This window comes from Medicago truncatula, chromosome 6 (assembly GCF_003473485.1).
Source record: "Medicago truncatula cultivar Jemalong A17 chromosome 6, MtrunA17r5.0-ANR, whole genome shotgun sequence".
Classification (NCBI taxonomy): Eukaryota; Viridiplantae; Streptophyta; class Magnoliopsida; order Fabales; family Fabaceae; genus Medicago; species Medicago truncatula.
In genome coordinates, this window is record NC_053047.1 from 41,791,108 (window position 1) to 41,805,687 (window position 14,580).

Genomic DNA, 14,580 nt, shown 5'->3' on the forward strand with positions numbered 1-14,580 from the left:
CTCATAAATATTTTTATTCACGCTGTCATTTAGTGATCCCAAATATTTTTATTTTCTTTCTTCAACTTCGCGAATATATACATACACACATTAACGTTTAGAGTAATATTTTATGTCTGTCTGTCTGTTTTTTTGTTACGCTAATGCATATAATTTTTTTAGTGTTGTTTGGTTGAGTGTTACCTCACCAATTTTTTTTAACTATTTTCCAATTTTTATATTTTTAAAAACTTTTAACTATTTTCCAATTTTTTATTTTTAACTATTTCCCAAAAAATTTCTCCCAAATTCAGTTGCTTCTACACTGCCGTTGTGGGAGATTAAGATACCGTTTGACCAGGGTTTTTTTTCAACTTTTCTACATTTTTAAGGAAAACTTAGGCCAAATACAATATCAATTGAGTTCTTACTAAAAAAGGTACTTTTTTTTAATGCATAAAATTGAATGAAATGAGCTTTGACCAAAAATTGTTGAATGCTACATCAAAAAACTAATTCTCGAAAATTTATTTCACAAGCATCTCTCTGCAATTCACATTGGGAACCTTTTCTTTTATTTTTTAATATTATATTTCAATATGTTTTTTTTTCTTCCATTAAATTTTTTTTTGAACCGTACCATTTAATTTTTTTTAAAGAGGTCCCATTTAATTTTATTACCTTTTTTTCAAAGAAATTTTATTATCTTTTTATCACTTATATATTTAATTTCAATATCGTTTAATCATCACAACCTCACAAATATTTTTATTCACGCTGTAATTTAATGATACCAAATATTTTTATTTTCTTTCTTCAACCTCGCAAATATATACACACACACATTAGCGTTTAGAGTAATACTTTATGCGTGTCTGTTTTTTTGTTACGCTACTGCGTATAATTTTTTGTGGCGTTGCATAATGCGTATGATTTTTTTTATACAATTTTAATTAAAAGTAAAATTGTTGATGTCTTTTCTTCAAAAAAAAGGTCTAGATACCTAAAAAACTTACACACACACACAGATATATATATATATATATATATATATATATATATATATATATATATTTCTCCTTTGTATTGTAACAAACTATGCATATCTTTTACTTATTCAAAAAAAACTAAACATATATGTTTCCATGACACCAACAACGTCACAAATACAATATCATATAATATAAATTCTTATCTTTTTGAAAGACATAAAAAATATGATATTCTTATAATGAAATTTGTCATAGAGTTATTATTTCAAACTCATTAAATTGTTTTTCCTATTCAAATATGTAACAAATCATTTATATGATGATACAAATTTGTATTCATGTTACACAAAATAAACGTTATTAAGTTAATATAATATTTGTAAAAAAATAAAAAATATCTTTTATTTTTTAACATTTTTAGCCTTCAGAAAATATTTTAAACATTTTTTATTTATTATGTTAATTCATAATAAATTGAAAGTTTTGTCATCATGAGTTTAGCTCAGATGATAGGAACAATGCATAAATTCAAAGTTTTGTCCTCATGAGGTTCGAACCCCGGACACCATAAAAATAAAAATAAAAATTGTACAATATTTTGTCAAACAACATTTAACTTAAAAATAGTTTAAATCTAAAAAAACAAAGAAACCAAATAACTTTAGCTTCTTTCTTAAAGGTTTTTATTTTAACTTTGTTTTGAAGTAACTTTTAGACCGTAAAAAACCTTGGCCAAACGTTACTAAGGTTATTTTCTTCCTTTTTTTTCATGGTTCTGAGACCATACATGACTTGAGATTACTGATTTTTATGGTTTGAAACACTGTTTTAGTTTTTGCTTCATCATAGGTGGTTTTTTTTTTTTTTTTTTCACAATTCTGCATTTTAAGGGTTTTATTTTTTGAGGTCTAAAAAGTTGATGATACAAAAATTTGTGCATTTAAGATCAAGTTGATTTTATGATATAAAAATTAATCACAGAGAAATATGTTAGCTTCTTTTGATATCAGAATGAACAAAGAGAATAAAATTAAATGATGTATTATTGTATTTCTATATAGGACTTTCAATGTCAAGGGATTATGACTACATTAAGGATCTCAAAAATGATTTGGACATTTGGAAAATAGGATTTGGAGTGCTAGATTCTTGGATTGTGACCGGTAGTAATGAGAATCAACATATGAAGCTCATTATTTGTGATGCAAATGTTAGATGAGTTAGTTAAGATTTTTTATAATTTTCTTTATGATTTATCAATGTTACTTATTAGTGCATATTTTGATTTATTTATATTTTTTGGTTTCTTTCTCAGATTTAGGGTGATCGAGTTCATGTAATAACTTGATATAGAGATTTGGAGCATTGGAAGGCTTTCAACGAGGAAAACAAGATTTATACTTTGTATAATTGTCATGTGTTTGATAATGACATTGCATTTAATTCCTTTAAGGTTGTTTTTGGTTTTGGTATAAAGGTGCATAAGTATAACAAGTTAACTACGTTCTTACTCATTGCATTCAAAACTGACGTTTTATATGGTATGGTTATGTGCTTTAATTTATTTCTGTGTTTTCTCCTATTATAATATTCTTATAGATGTAATTTTTTTTTAAGAAATCATCGGGCTTCTTAATGAGATTGTCAAGACAACGCCAATTGGGACTGGAAAGAAACTGTGTACGAACATTTTGTTTAAAGATAAAAGATATTATTTTCTAATTTGTCAGCATCAGATGATAGGATTTTGTATAAGTTTGATAATGACCTGAAAGATGTCTTTCTCTTATGCAGTGGGAATATAGTCGATGTAACACTATGGGTAAAATATTTCGTAGCTTTATCATTTACAATCTATTTACCTTGAGTTCTTTGCTTCCATTTTGTAGTCAATGGTAACCCAAATATATGTAAGAATTGGTTAGGTTCGAGGCTGATCATCAACCTACATTATCCGGTTGTTGAGAAGTTTAAGACTTAGTAAGTTTGCATTATGATTTCACAATAGAGTGTTAGAGTAACTTACTATTTCACAATCTGATTTGATTGTTTTTTGACCAAGTTTCTTGAATTGTTGTCGTGACCTTAAAACTTCTCAAGCTCAGAGTCAAAGCATCAGTCAGAACTTAAGTCAGAGTTCGGTTTCTTCTCAACGTACTTCATACAACGATTTTTCCAATCTGTCTCACGTTAGGCCAATTGCTGAATTTATAAACTTAGTCAATGTCTGCTTTTTTTATACACAAACATGCTTTGAGTTTTTTTTAGGCACAAATTAAAAATACATATTGCATTATTCTTTATTTCATGTGCATAATTTTTGTTAGGATGCATATTGCATCACTATTTGGAAAGCAACTAAATTCAATCCTAACCAGTTTGGATGGTCTTATGAGAGTTGCACCAAATGTTCGAAGACATCAATGTCAAATGGTGCTAGATATAGATGCACAAGCGGGAGTGATGTTTAATTTTCATTTGTTTCAACAATGTTAATTGGTCAACGGGGTTCATATAATTCACATGCATGCATTTATCTAGCCTTTATAGGAAGATAATAGGAACATATATTAGAAGTCATAATACATTTTCTTTATCTTAAAATCAGTTATGCTACCTTTATTTTATAAATTATATGTAACTATATTCGCATAAATCTCATCCATGTTAATATGTATTAGACTAATGTTGTTGTTATTTCCCTGTTTAGCATTTCACAAACGAGGTGTCAAGAACAATTCTAAAAGGAAAGCGCAAAACTATCACTCTCATTGATGACCAGACACAGAGAAAGTATAAGTGTCGTCTCATTACCGCCGAAAGAGCATGCTGTGAAAAATACTTGGAAGGGCAATGATTCAATTTCTGCATAGAATGTGTGATGGAAGAAGGTGATAATCTCATCTTTGATCTCGAAAAATCACCAAAGAACTTGCATGTTCGAGTTGTTCCATAGTAGATCTTTGTTGCTGAACTATTTGAACTTCTACTATTTTGACGTATCGCTTTGGATTGTAATCGTAAACTATCTTGACTTTGGGATGATATTTGTTCTTTTCATTTTGTCTGATGTAAATATTGGCAAAAAGCCTTTTTTGGTTAGTATATGACACTTGCAGTTTTTTTTCATAAACCTAACTATTATGTAACGTTAATCTGCACATTGTTGATTCCTTCATTGGTTCCAATTAGTATCATGTTAATTATAATGTTGCTTTTCTAATCTCTTGAACAAAATAGAACATGTTCTTTTCTTACAGCAAATCTTTATAATGCTTTGGTAAATGTTTTAGAAATGTACTTGTATATATAATATTTAATTAACATTGCAATTTGTTTTGTACCTAACACTTCCCAAATGAGATATCAAGGACATTTCTAAAAAGAACACAGAAAACAATCACACTCATCGACAAACAAGCTCAAAAAAGGTATAAGTGTCGCTTGATAACGGCAAAGAGAGCAAGTTACGAAAAATACTTAGGCGGCCAATGGTTCAACTTTTGCTGAGAACATATGTTAGAGGTAGGTGAAAAACTAATTTTTCATCTAGAGAAGCCACCTAAAAATATGCACGTTCAAGTCGTTCCCAAATAAAGATTTGGTGTTCATGATCCGCACTTTCAACAGATCACCTTAACTCTAATCCTAGAAAAAATTATCTTCACTCACCGATGCTACTTCTTTTCTTGATTTCATCTGATGTAAATATGGGTATCAATCCTTTTTTGGTAACTCTATAACAACAACACTCTTTTTTATAATTTTGGATAATGTGTAATCATAATTCTCACATCATTGGTTCCAATTGTTTTCATCCTAAATATTATGCCAATTTCTAATCTCATAAACTGATTATATGCTCTCTTAATCTGCCCGTACATATTTCATGATGAATCACAATGTTCCGTTGTTTTAACATCTCTTCTTTCGAAGAATTTTTTTTCGAATACGTTATTGAACCCGTGTTGAATTATCTTTTCTTCAACAAATGCTATTGAGACCTTTGCATGAGATATCAATGTGCAGACATATTAGATTAAACACATTTACAACTATTGACGCGATCATAAGACTTTTCATTCTATAAAGAAGCTTTACCGGGATACAACTTCCTCCTCGGAATGGAAGATATCTCTGTTGAACATCTTCACATTTTGGCCATTATATTTTATTTGTGTTAATTATTTGGTCTTTATTGTGCAGATAATGGTAAGCCTAATTTCTGCAACAATTGGTCGGGTTCGAAGTTGCTTATTAACTTGAAGCACCCGGTTGTCGAGACTTTTAGGGCTAGGTGAGTTTGTTTTAGGCTGCAACTGATGGATAATGATATAATTTGAACCTTTTTTTTGTTTGGCTAAAGATTTTGCGTCTTAATTTGTGGTTTTAAGGAACTATGCGAACATGTGCTTCAATGTATGCTAGGTGTATAATCTCATAAAATATTCCAATGATTTTTATATCCTATTTAGTGTATGCTTCGTTCTGTTGTTTGGTTGATTAGAGGAAATTGTGCTTTATTATCCAATTCAAATCCATTGGTTATAGACGTTTAATATTCTTTCTTTTTTGTGGTAGGTTTCAAACTCAAGTTCATAGCTTTGCTTAGAATCTCAGTCATCAGTCCTAGGTTTCTCGCGTGATCCTGCTGTGATTGAGAAAATTAAGGCACCTTCATCCTGGTGAAATGGAGCCAGAGGAGGGACAAGCAAATGAGGTTTGTTGCGCTTGCTTCGCCTTTTATTTACAAATTATTCATCTATTTAATTTTGCTTGGTTTATGTTTGTCTTTTCATTCTACTGTTATAGGATGTTGTGCACCATAATCCAACTCATTCATTCAATGTTGAGAAGATGAATGTTGGTGTTGAATCTTCAAAGTCGTTTGACACTCCTGCGGTACGTCAACATTTTTTCTGTCCAACGCTTTTAGGAGATATCTTGAATAATAAAGGAATGCATCTGTCATGCAAAGAGCTTTGAGAAATATGTATTTTCTCTAATGACTGATAGGACAAGAAATAGAAGATTAAAATTACAAAGGATGTATTTTCTCTTAATTTGATTAAAAGTTATCTTTTCCCTTAACAGATCTGACCATAGGCACGGTACATGAATGATTTTTTATTCAAGCAGATGCTTATGTGACTTATTAGATTTGTCTTTCTTTCATAGTTTTGTCCTTTTTAATAAGTATTGTTATGAAGAATTCTAATGACCAATTGACTATGATTTTTTTTTCAAAACCTGCTATTCATGCTTTATCAAGTCTATAATAACTTAATAAGCCACAAAAATTAGTTAGTCACGTAGAACTGTGAATATTTTGCGTCAAAAAATATTGTTGATAGAAGGAAACTTTTTATTTAAGTAGACCTATGAATAGTTTACAACATTAGTTACCTTAAGAGATTGATTTAATTTAAGTAATGAAGTATAGAAAGTTGGAGGGAAACTTTTTATTTAAAAATAAGTTTAACTCTTCACATTTTCCATATCTTGTTTATTATAAATACTAAGCCATATATCTAATTATTGCAGAACGCTAAGGAGTTAGCTATGGTTTGCGAGTTATAGCATATCAATGGTTGAGCCACGTGTTTCATTAAGTGGTTTTCGTTAAGTGGAAAATACAGTCCATTTGTCACTATATTGTATGCTTTCATTGTAGTTCATCCTATTCCATGTCAACATTAATGCAATATTGCATGACAACCACATATTTCTATAGTACATAAGGGTAAATACTGATATTTATTACGAGTCTCTGTGTGAGTGTGGGTATGTACACAATGCAGGACTCTGCTAACTATGGCTTATTTATATTGATGGTGATTGTGTGTTTAGAAAATTTTGGGCGTTAACTTAAGTATAGCAGAAAAGTATCGTCCATATGAGGCATATAAGGATGCGCGTAGTATATTAGTGATTCACAATATTGCCCACCAGGTGAGTTAATTCATGTTTTTATTTATTTAATTTTTTTTGGGTTGTTGCTAGGCAATAGCATCTATAACTGTATACTTTGACCAATACTCTTTCCCTTTTGAGAAAAAATACTCCCCAAGGCACTGCCCTCCCAAAGTCACATCTTCCTTCGACAAAATATAACCTCATTAGTCCTTTTGAGAAAGAAAAAAAACACTCCCCAAAGGCACTCTTAAACTCCGAAACATACCCTAGGTGGGATTTATTTTGAAGTTCATAACCATTTAAAATATAACCTCATTAGTCCTTTTACATTGAATTCGATAATTTGAGCACTTTTAATTAGTTGCGCATGTACATGCATTTCAAAGATGCTCATATATGCTACTGAACAATATGAGAAGTGATTTTGTCTTTGATTTGTGATGACACAATTAGAATGAATAATGTTTAGTTGAATGTAACTTCTACCTACACAAGGAATTTGTGACGGGTTCAAGAATAACCAAGGAAAGTATTAACATAAATAATTAGTTATCAATTATCACAACAGGGACTTGCTTTTTCGTTTCATTTTTGTGCATCATATCTGATTTCTTGCTTTCCTTGGAGTCCTATTTGTTCAACTATAAGTAGTTTCAATCAAAATTTAGGTGTCACTATATTGTTGATGCTTACTTTTTCATTAATTATAGTTAATTGTTGCTCAACAATGAGTGGTTGTGGTTATGGTATCTTTGCAGATATTAAAATGGCTTGGGAAAGATTTTGGAATCAAAATTCTTGATAAAGTTCGGTTTAAGATGGATCATCAGAAGTCAAAGGAACACTTGATTTTTGAAGATGGGATGAGAAAAAATAAAGCAGCAAAGGCTAAACTTCTTAGAAAAAATGTTCTTCAAGTTAAGAAAACAAGAAGGTTGAAAACAATGTCAAAAGAAAATGTTCCATTCTCATGTAAATGTTATATATATATATATATATATATTATGAATATGAAGTTTGCATTTTCACTCATATTCTAATCTTTTGGAAATTGTATTCTGGCATGTATATTTTGTATAATATTTCAATGACAACTTCACTTCGTGGTGATAATAACCAACTTCGAAATAATACTAAACATAATTATCCAGCTGCATTACCTAACAAACCATTAATATATACTGTTGTGAATTCTAAGGTGAATCAGAAAATAGAAGAAAGTAATGTTACCTCACCTAAAGTCTGAGAGATTCAAATCTCTACTCCTCCGCCGAGTAACCAAGCAATGCAAGAATCAATCCACAACAGGAAGAAATGGATAAATGATGAGGAGAACTCTTCAAAAGTGGTGAAAGAATTTCGTAAGCTTATTTTCTTTGGAAGAAGGAGTTGAAGAACCTTTGGTTATTCAATATTTGAAAAGAGAGTTTACTTTGTCCATTATTAGCTCAGTAGAAAGTGTTTGACAAATTGAATTATTTGTTGTTATTGAACATACTCATTCATGTGACATGGTAGTCATGTGGAAGATTGTAGATAGTTTCTAGCTTCTCATACCTTATAAGAATAAGACCATGTGGATTGGAATTGCTATCATACTAAGGAAAGATACCAAGTATAATACATTTTCCATGTTTTGGAATAATAATATTTTCCTTTAGAATAATTTTTTTTACAAGATACGTAATTCAACCTGTCAATGGACAAATATAATATCAAAAATATATATATTAATGATAGGATGATATATATGTTATTATAATGTAACTATTAGTATTCTATTTAAAACTAAGTTGATACTTCATAGTTTTTTAGATTTATATGTTTGGGATCTATGTTTGTCTCTAATAATCTATTCCTCTATAACAAAATTTTCCAAAAAAAGATAATACAACCAGTGCGACACAGGTTTGTAACTAGTTTTGAAGAGGAAATACATTGGCCAAGTTATAAGGAACTTTTGTCACTCTACCTAAATCTGTTGGATTAATATTAAGAAACTTCTATAGTAATACAACCTCTACCTATGATCAAGTTGTGGAATAATATTCGTCAAAAACAAAAGTTATTGAATAATAAAGTCAATAAATTTGATCATCTACCTCGATCTCTTGTTAAATAACGGAGATATAGCTAGTTAGTAGTTATTAGGAGTGTTAAGTAGTAATAGTTAGTGAATGCCTCTAAATAGATTTTGATATACTCTTTTACTTCAACTTTCTAATTTGTAAGATTGTTCAATATTATCAAACCAAAGACCGCTGAGTTTTTTCACCATTTCATATATAGATGCTATATTTTTCAACATTAAGTGTGTTTTGGTTTCAAATTTTCTACTCTAGACTTATGCTTTTCACGGTTTTCAACGTGTTTTTGCCGTGATTTCAAGAAGCTTCAAATGGTAGCTTCTATGTTGACGTAAAAAGTTACAGTAATTTGGTTCAACATGATGCTTTACCAAATATTATTTATGTAATATATGTATCAAATTTATAATTATCTGAAATTATCAACAACAAATACCCACAGGAAATAAACAAGATTAATATTTTGTAATTTAATTAATTATCTTAAAATATTAAGGTAGTAAATTATGTTGATACAGCTCTACTATTTCAATAGTCAAATTAGATTTTTACTTATTATTCTGAACAAGAGATTTTTACTTATTATTTTTGTTTAGCGTTATATCTATCCTTAGGATAAAAGATGGAAATATAACAATTTTTATTTATTGCTATTCTCATTGGATGGCAATATCTCTTCATTTTAAGTTCAGTGTCATCTCCTTTTGCTGTTATTATTCGTTTGAATCTGACATCAATTTTCAGCCAAAAAAGAAAGTAGTTAGACTTGGACAGATTTGTGTTGAATTATTACATGCAACGTGTACAATAATATACGAGTTTGAACCACTATAGGACAAAGAAATGTAACACAGGTGGCATAAAAGATAGGACAATTAATCAAAGGGCAGTAGAAGAATAACAAGTGTAGGGCAAGCAATATAGGTAGGAACCACAAATATGTCAGACCGAAATTGAAGGCACTCCTTACATCCTTGTCTCTCGGATGGACTCACTTTTCACATGGCCTAACCTATTTATAATTACAAACCTTATACCATAAGAATTGAATGAACAAACTTTATAGTTGAATACATTCATCATTTGATATCCAACAGTTAAGATTAAAAATTACATATAGTTTTAGATCTCGACCGTTTATTTGATATCGTACAGTTAAGATTAAAAATTGTATCTTTTAATTAATAAAGTTATCTTAACCGTACAATTTTGATCAGACAATTGACATGCTTTATAGTAGTCTCCCGTTAAAGCAAGAAATTTGTTTCCTATTTATATGTTCATATCAAATTCAGATTTTCGACGTTGCATATTTTTGGCATCTTTATAGTCACTCATATTGAGAGTCGTCCGATCAAAATTGAACGATGTAAATTTAAATTTAGGGTTTGTAGTTTAAAAATGAAACAAAATTGATTTAAAATCTAGGGTTAAATATTTTGGTCCCTATAAATATACTAACTTTTCGTTTTAGTCCCTCTAAAATTTTCCTTCAACTTTTAGTCCTTATAAAATTTTCAATCTTTACTTTTGGTCCCTCCTTTAAAGTAAACTCATATGTAGAATTCATATTTTTAAATAAAATTTTACAGAAAAATTTATAATATTATTAGGATCTATCCCAAAAAAATTTAGAATTTTTTCCAAAACATGAATTAAATGAGTTTTTATATTTTTGAAGGTAAAAAATTCATATTTAATTCATGTTTTGTTAAAAAAAAGAAAAATTGGAGTGATTTTTACAATATTCTATACATTTCTGCACAATTTCATTAAAAAATGCAAAAAATTACTTTAAAATAGGGACCAAAAATGGTGATTGAAAAATTTTATAGAAACTAAAAATTGAAGGAAAATTTTAGAAGAACTAAAAGGAAAAATTCACATATTTATAGAGAGCAAAAACATATTTAATCTTAAAATTTATATGGTTCAATATTACTCTAATGACTATTGATATAGTTAATGTGTAAATCTACTACTGCAGAGAATTTGGAATGGTGGTTGATTCTGCTATTAATTATGAAGACCAAGTCTAAGGTTATCCTCCACGTTTGCAAAATTGCACCAATCCAATCCATTCTGCTACCTTTAGGCGTGACAACACAATCATTATTCAACCAAAAAGGATTGCACAATGCACATGAAAAGACACATGAACTAAGCAGTACTTGAAGAGCCAGCAAAGTGTAAGACCATGTACAATGGTTCAACACAATAATACCATTCAACACCCACTTTTTCAATTCCCAACACTCCACATCATTTTATCTCTCTTAATTCAACACTCATTCAATTTTTACATCTCCAATGGTTTTTTCATTCAACACCCTACCCCACCACCTTTTATTTCTTATTCTTTATTTAATTTATATTTTTATTTTTATAATTACATAAAATTAAAATTATCGATTATAATTAAATTAAAATAAAGATACACTTAATTTTTTTTTTTTTTTGTAAAAACAAAATTTATTTAAATAATTTATTTATATTTTCTTAACTTAAAATGCAATACAACAAACTAAGCACGCAACACACAAATAGCTTAAAATGCAATTTGGATAATTGTTGGGATTTTCGTAGTTAAATGGGTAATTAGAATAATTTTGGTTGTTGAAATGGTTATTATTGGGATCCATTTCACTAAAAATAAGATTAAAATTTCACTTAGTTTGCTAATAGAAAGATAATAATAAGAAGAAGATAGTGAAAAATTTGGTTTTTTTTTCTGTGTCCAAATCAAATGAACCAAGTCTCTATTTATAGAGAAAAAAAAATCATGAATTTTGGTATAATTTTTTTTTTTTTTTAAAATTAATTTACAACGAAATAATTGAGGTTAAATTATGAAAATGATAAGAATCCGGACAACCAATTAAAACGCGCCATGTGTCCTTATCTTTCCAAAATGCGTTTCTCTCTCCGACCGTCTGACCTCTCACGCGCCCTGTCGGCGCGTGTGTTGCACGCGCCAGTTTTCAGCCAATTTCGAGGCGCCGCGTGGCATGCGTGGCAGGGTTAATTGGTGTTGAATCCATTCACCTTCTCTCTCTTCTATTCCCTCATTCAACACATATTAAACACACCATTGAAAGCAATATTGGTGTTGAATGTGCCATTAAACAAACCATTGTAAGTGGTCTAAGGAAAGAATAAGAAAAAGATGAATAAGATTCTTTACCGATAATGAGTGAAAGTTTATTTAAAAAAGAGACAACGGGGTAAAGTTTTTATTATATATTTATAATTAAGATTTTACCCTTATAAATTGACTCCATATCAAGCATATAATTTGGCAACTTACATTTGCAATTCATAAGGTTATCTTAGGTATGATGGTGGATATAGCATATTATAGTGGATCATCGTGATTAATACATACTTATATCAAACATATATTAAGTCGTTAAATATTTATGTGGTTCTATGATATATATAAATTCATTCGGTTATAGTATTTTATTGTATCATGCAACTTTGTTATACTCCTTTCCATTCTAAGTATAAGAGAAAGTTAGATCCATAAAAGTTAATCAATGTGGTCCAATAACATCCTAATAGCCTAAGGGCAATCTACTACAAAATTCTCTAGTCATTATAGCTTAAGAACAAACCATGTCATGGGAACACCCTATAGACACACCCAAACAGGACATGTGATCAAATAAGAACCGTATGACGAAAATCTGAGTCAGTCTTACGATTTTTGGTGCCTAGACGAAACAATAAAATCATGCCCTTTTAATTATTCTAATATTTTTCTTCTTGCATTTTTTGTTGCAAAAGATCTATTTATAAGCAAAGTTCTCTAAAAATATATTTTCAATAGAATTAATCAAAGTGAATTTATATATATAGTACTAACCGCTAAGTAAAAATAATAATTTTACTGCCCCTATAAAAATGGTGTCCTGAACTGCCGCCTCTCCCGTCCACCCTCAGAGCCACACCTGACAAAAATCAATTAAAAATTATAACTTAAAGAAACAAAAGACTCCATTGAATGTTGGAAACTATCATATTAGGTTGTATATATAGGACGTAGCTTGTGTATGATATCACACTAGTTTGAATTAAGTGTTAAGATATTGAAGATTTTGGGTTCAAACTCGTATAAAAGAGTAAATATTATTATGATAACAAATTATTAACAATTATTTATCATTCAAAGAAAGTATAAACTATAAACTAATACTTACAAAGGTAAAGATAAATATTTAGTTTTTATGTTTTTTTTAGTGATCATCCGTATTTAAAAGTAATAATATTTGATTTGGTTGGATTTATTAAAAAGTTGAGTTGGGTGAATCCGTACCACCGTACCTTAGAGGCGAAAGCTCCTTGTACCTAATTTTCCATTTAAAACAATTATGGCCTAAAATTAGATCAAGAATAATCAAACTTCTAGCCACTTAGCCCAACCAATTATGTGGTATATACTTGAAAAAAAAAACTATGTGGTATACAATCTTGATGTAAAATAATTACTTTTACCTTACAAAAATAGATTTGTAAAATATGGGGAATAAAAGTTTATTTCTTTTTCTCAAAAAAAAAGTTTATTTCTTAAATCTCGTAAGTTTAGCTCAGTTGGTAGAGATACTGTATATTATGTGTGTGAGTTTTAACCACTAAACTACATCAAAAAAAATTATTTCTTAGTTGTAAGCAATATTTATTTTTAGTGTTCCATACATCTCAAATATTCTTACTTTATGTGAAAAAAATTGATATAAAATGACAAATTTTTCTATGGCTCCCACAATAAGAATAAAATAAATTTGGATTGTGACTGCATGATTTAGTTGGGATAGGATTCCTGAAAGGAGGCAAACATCAATTTTCACTATTGGCATTTGTACAAAGCAGTTTCTTTAATTAATGACTTTCTGTGTTCTGAATGCTTGTTAAATAAGAATCACCAACCCTTGTAAGAAATTATTTATGTGGTGAAAATTAACAACATGCAGTAGCAGTTCTATAAATAGATAAATCATCCAAAACATCATAAGTGTGATCAATGACATTTTAATGTTTTAACCAGAATTGTTGGTCTAGTGATTGTTAAGTGCCTTGTCAATACGACACCTTCTAATCCATAAAATAAGAGGGTGTGTTATGTGGTCCACGGACAAACTTTGAAACCAAAAATATTTTGTACCAAAATTCATAACAAAAGCAATGGTTTGGGCAAGAAGTGTTCATATGATGTATATGTTGTGACAAGTGTCAGTTGAATAGTGAAAGTTGAGTAACAAATAAATGAAAGAGTAATAATTTTTTTTAGATGTTTGTTTAAAATGTGGTGTTCAACTGACTTGTATGGTTGTTATTGGTTCAACGTGATTGTTCCCTCAAACTTCACTCATGATCCAACAGTAGTGCCAGAGTCGATGGTTTGACAAAGGGTTTGAAAAAGTACGGTAAGGATTCTAAGGCTAAGAATCGTAGACTAGGGTTCTAGTCTAGGGCTTCTAGACTGAATAATGGATCCTTTTAGAATGACCTCAAGAGGGTTATTTATAGCCTGCTAATGGGCTTTTTTCTGCGTGACTTTAAGCTCTAAGAAAGCAGGGTTTTTAGTCTTTTTAGTTCATTTAGGC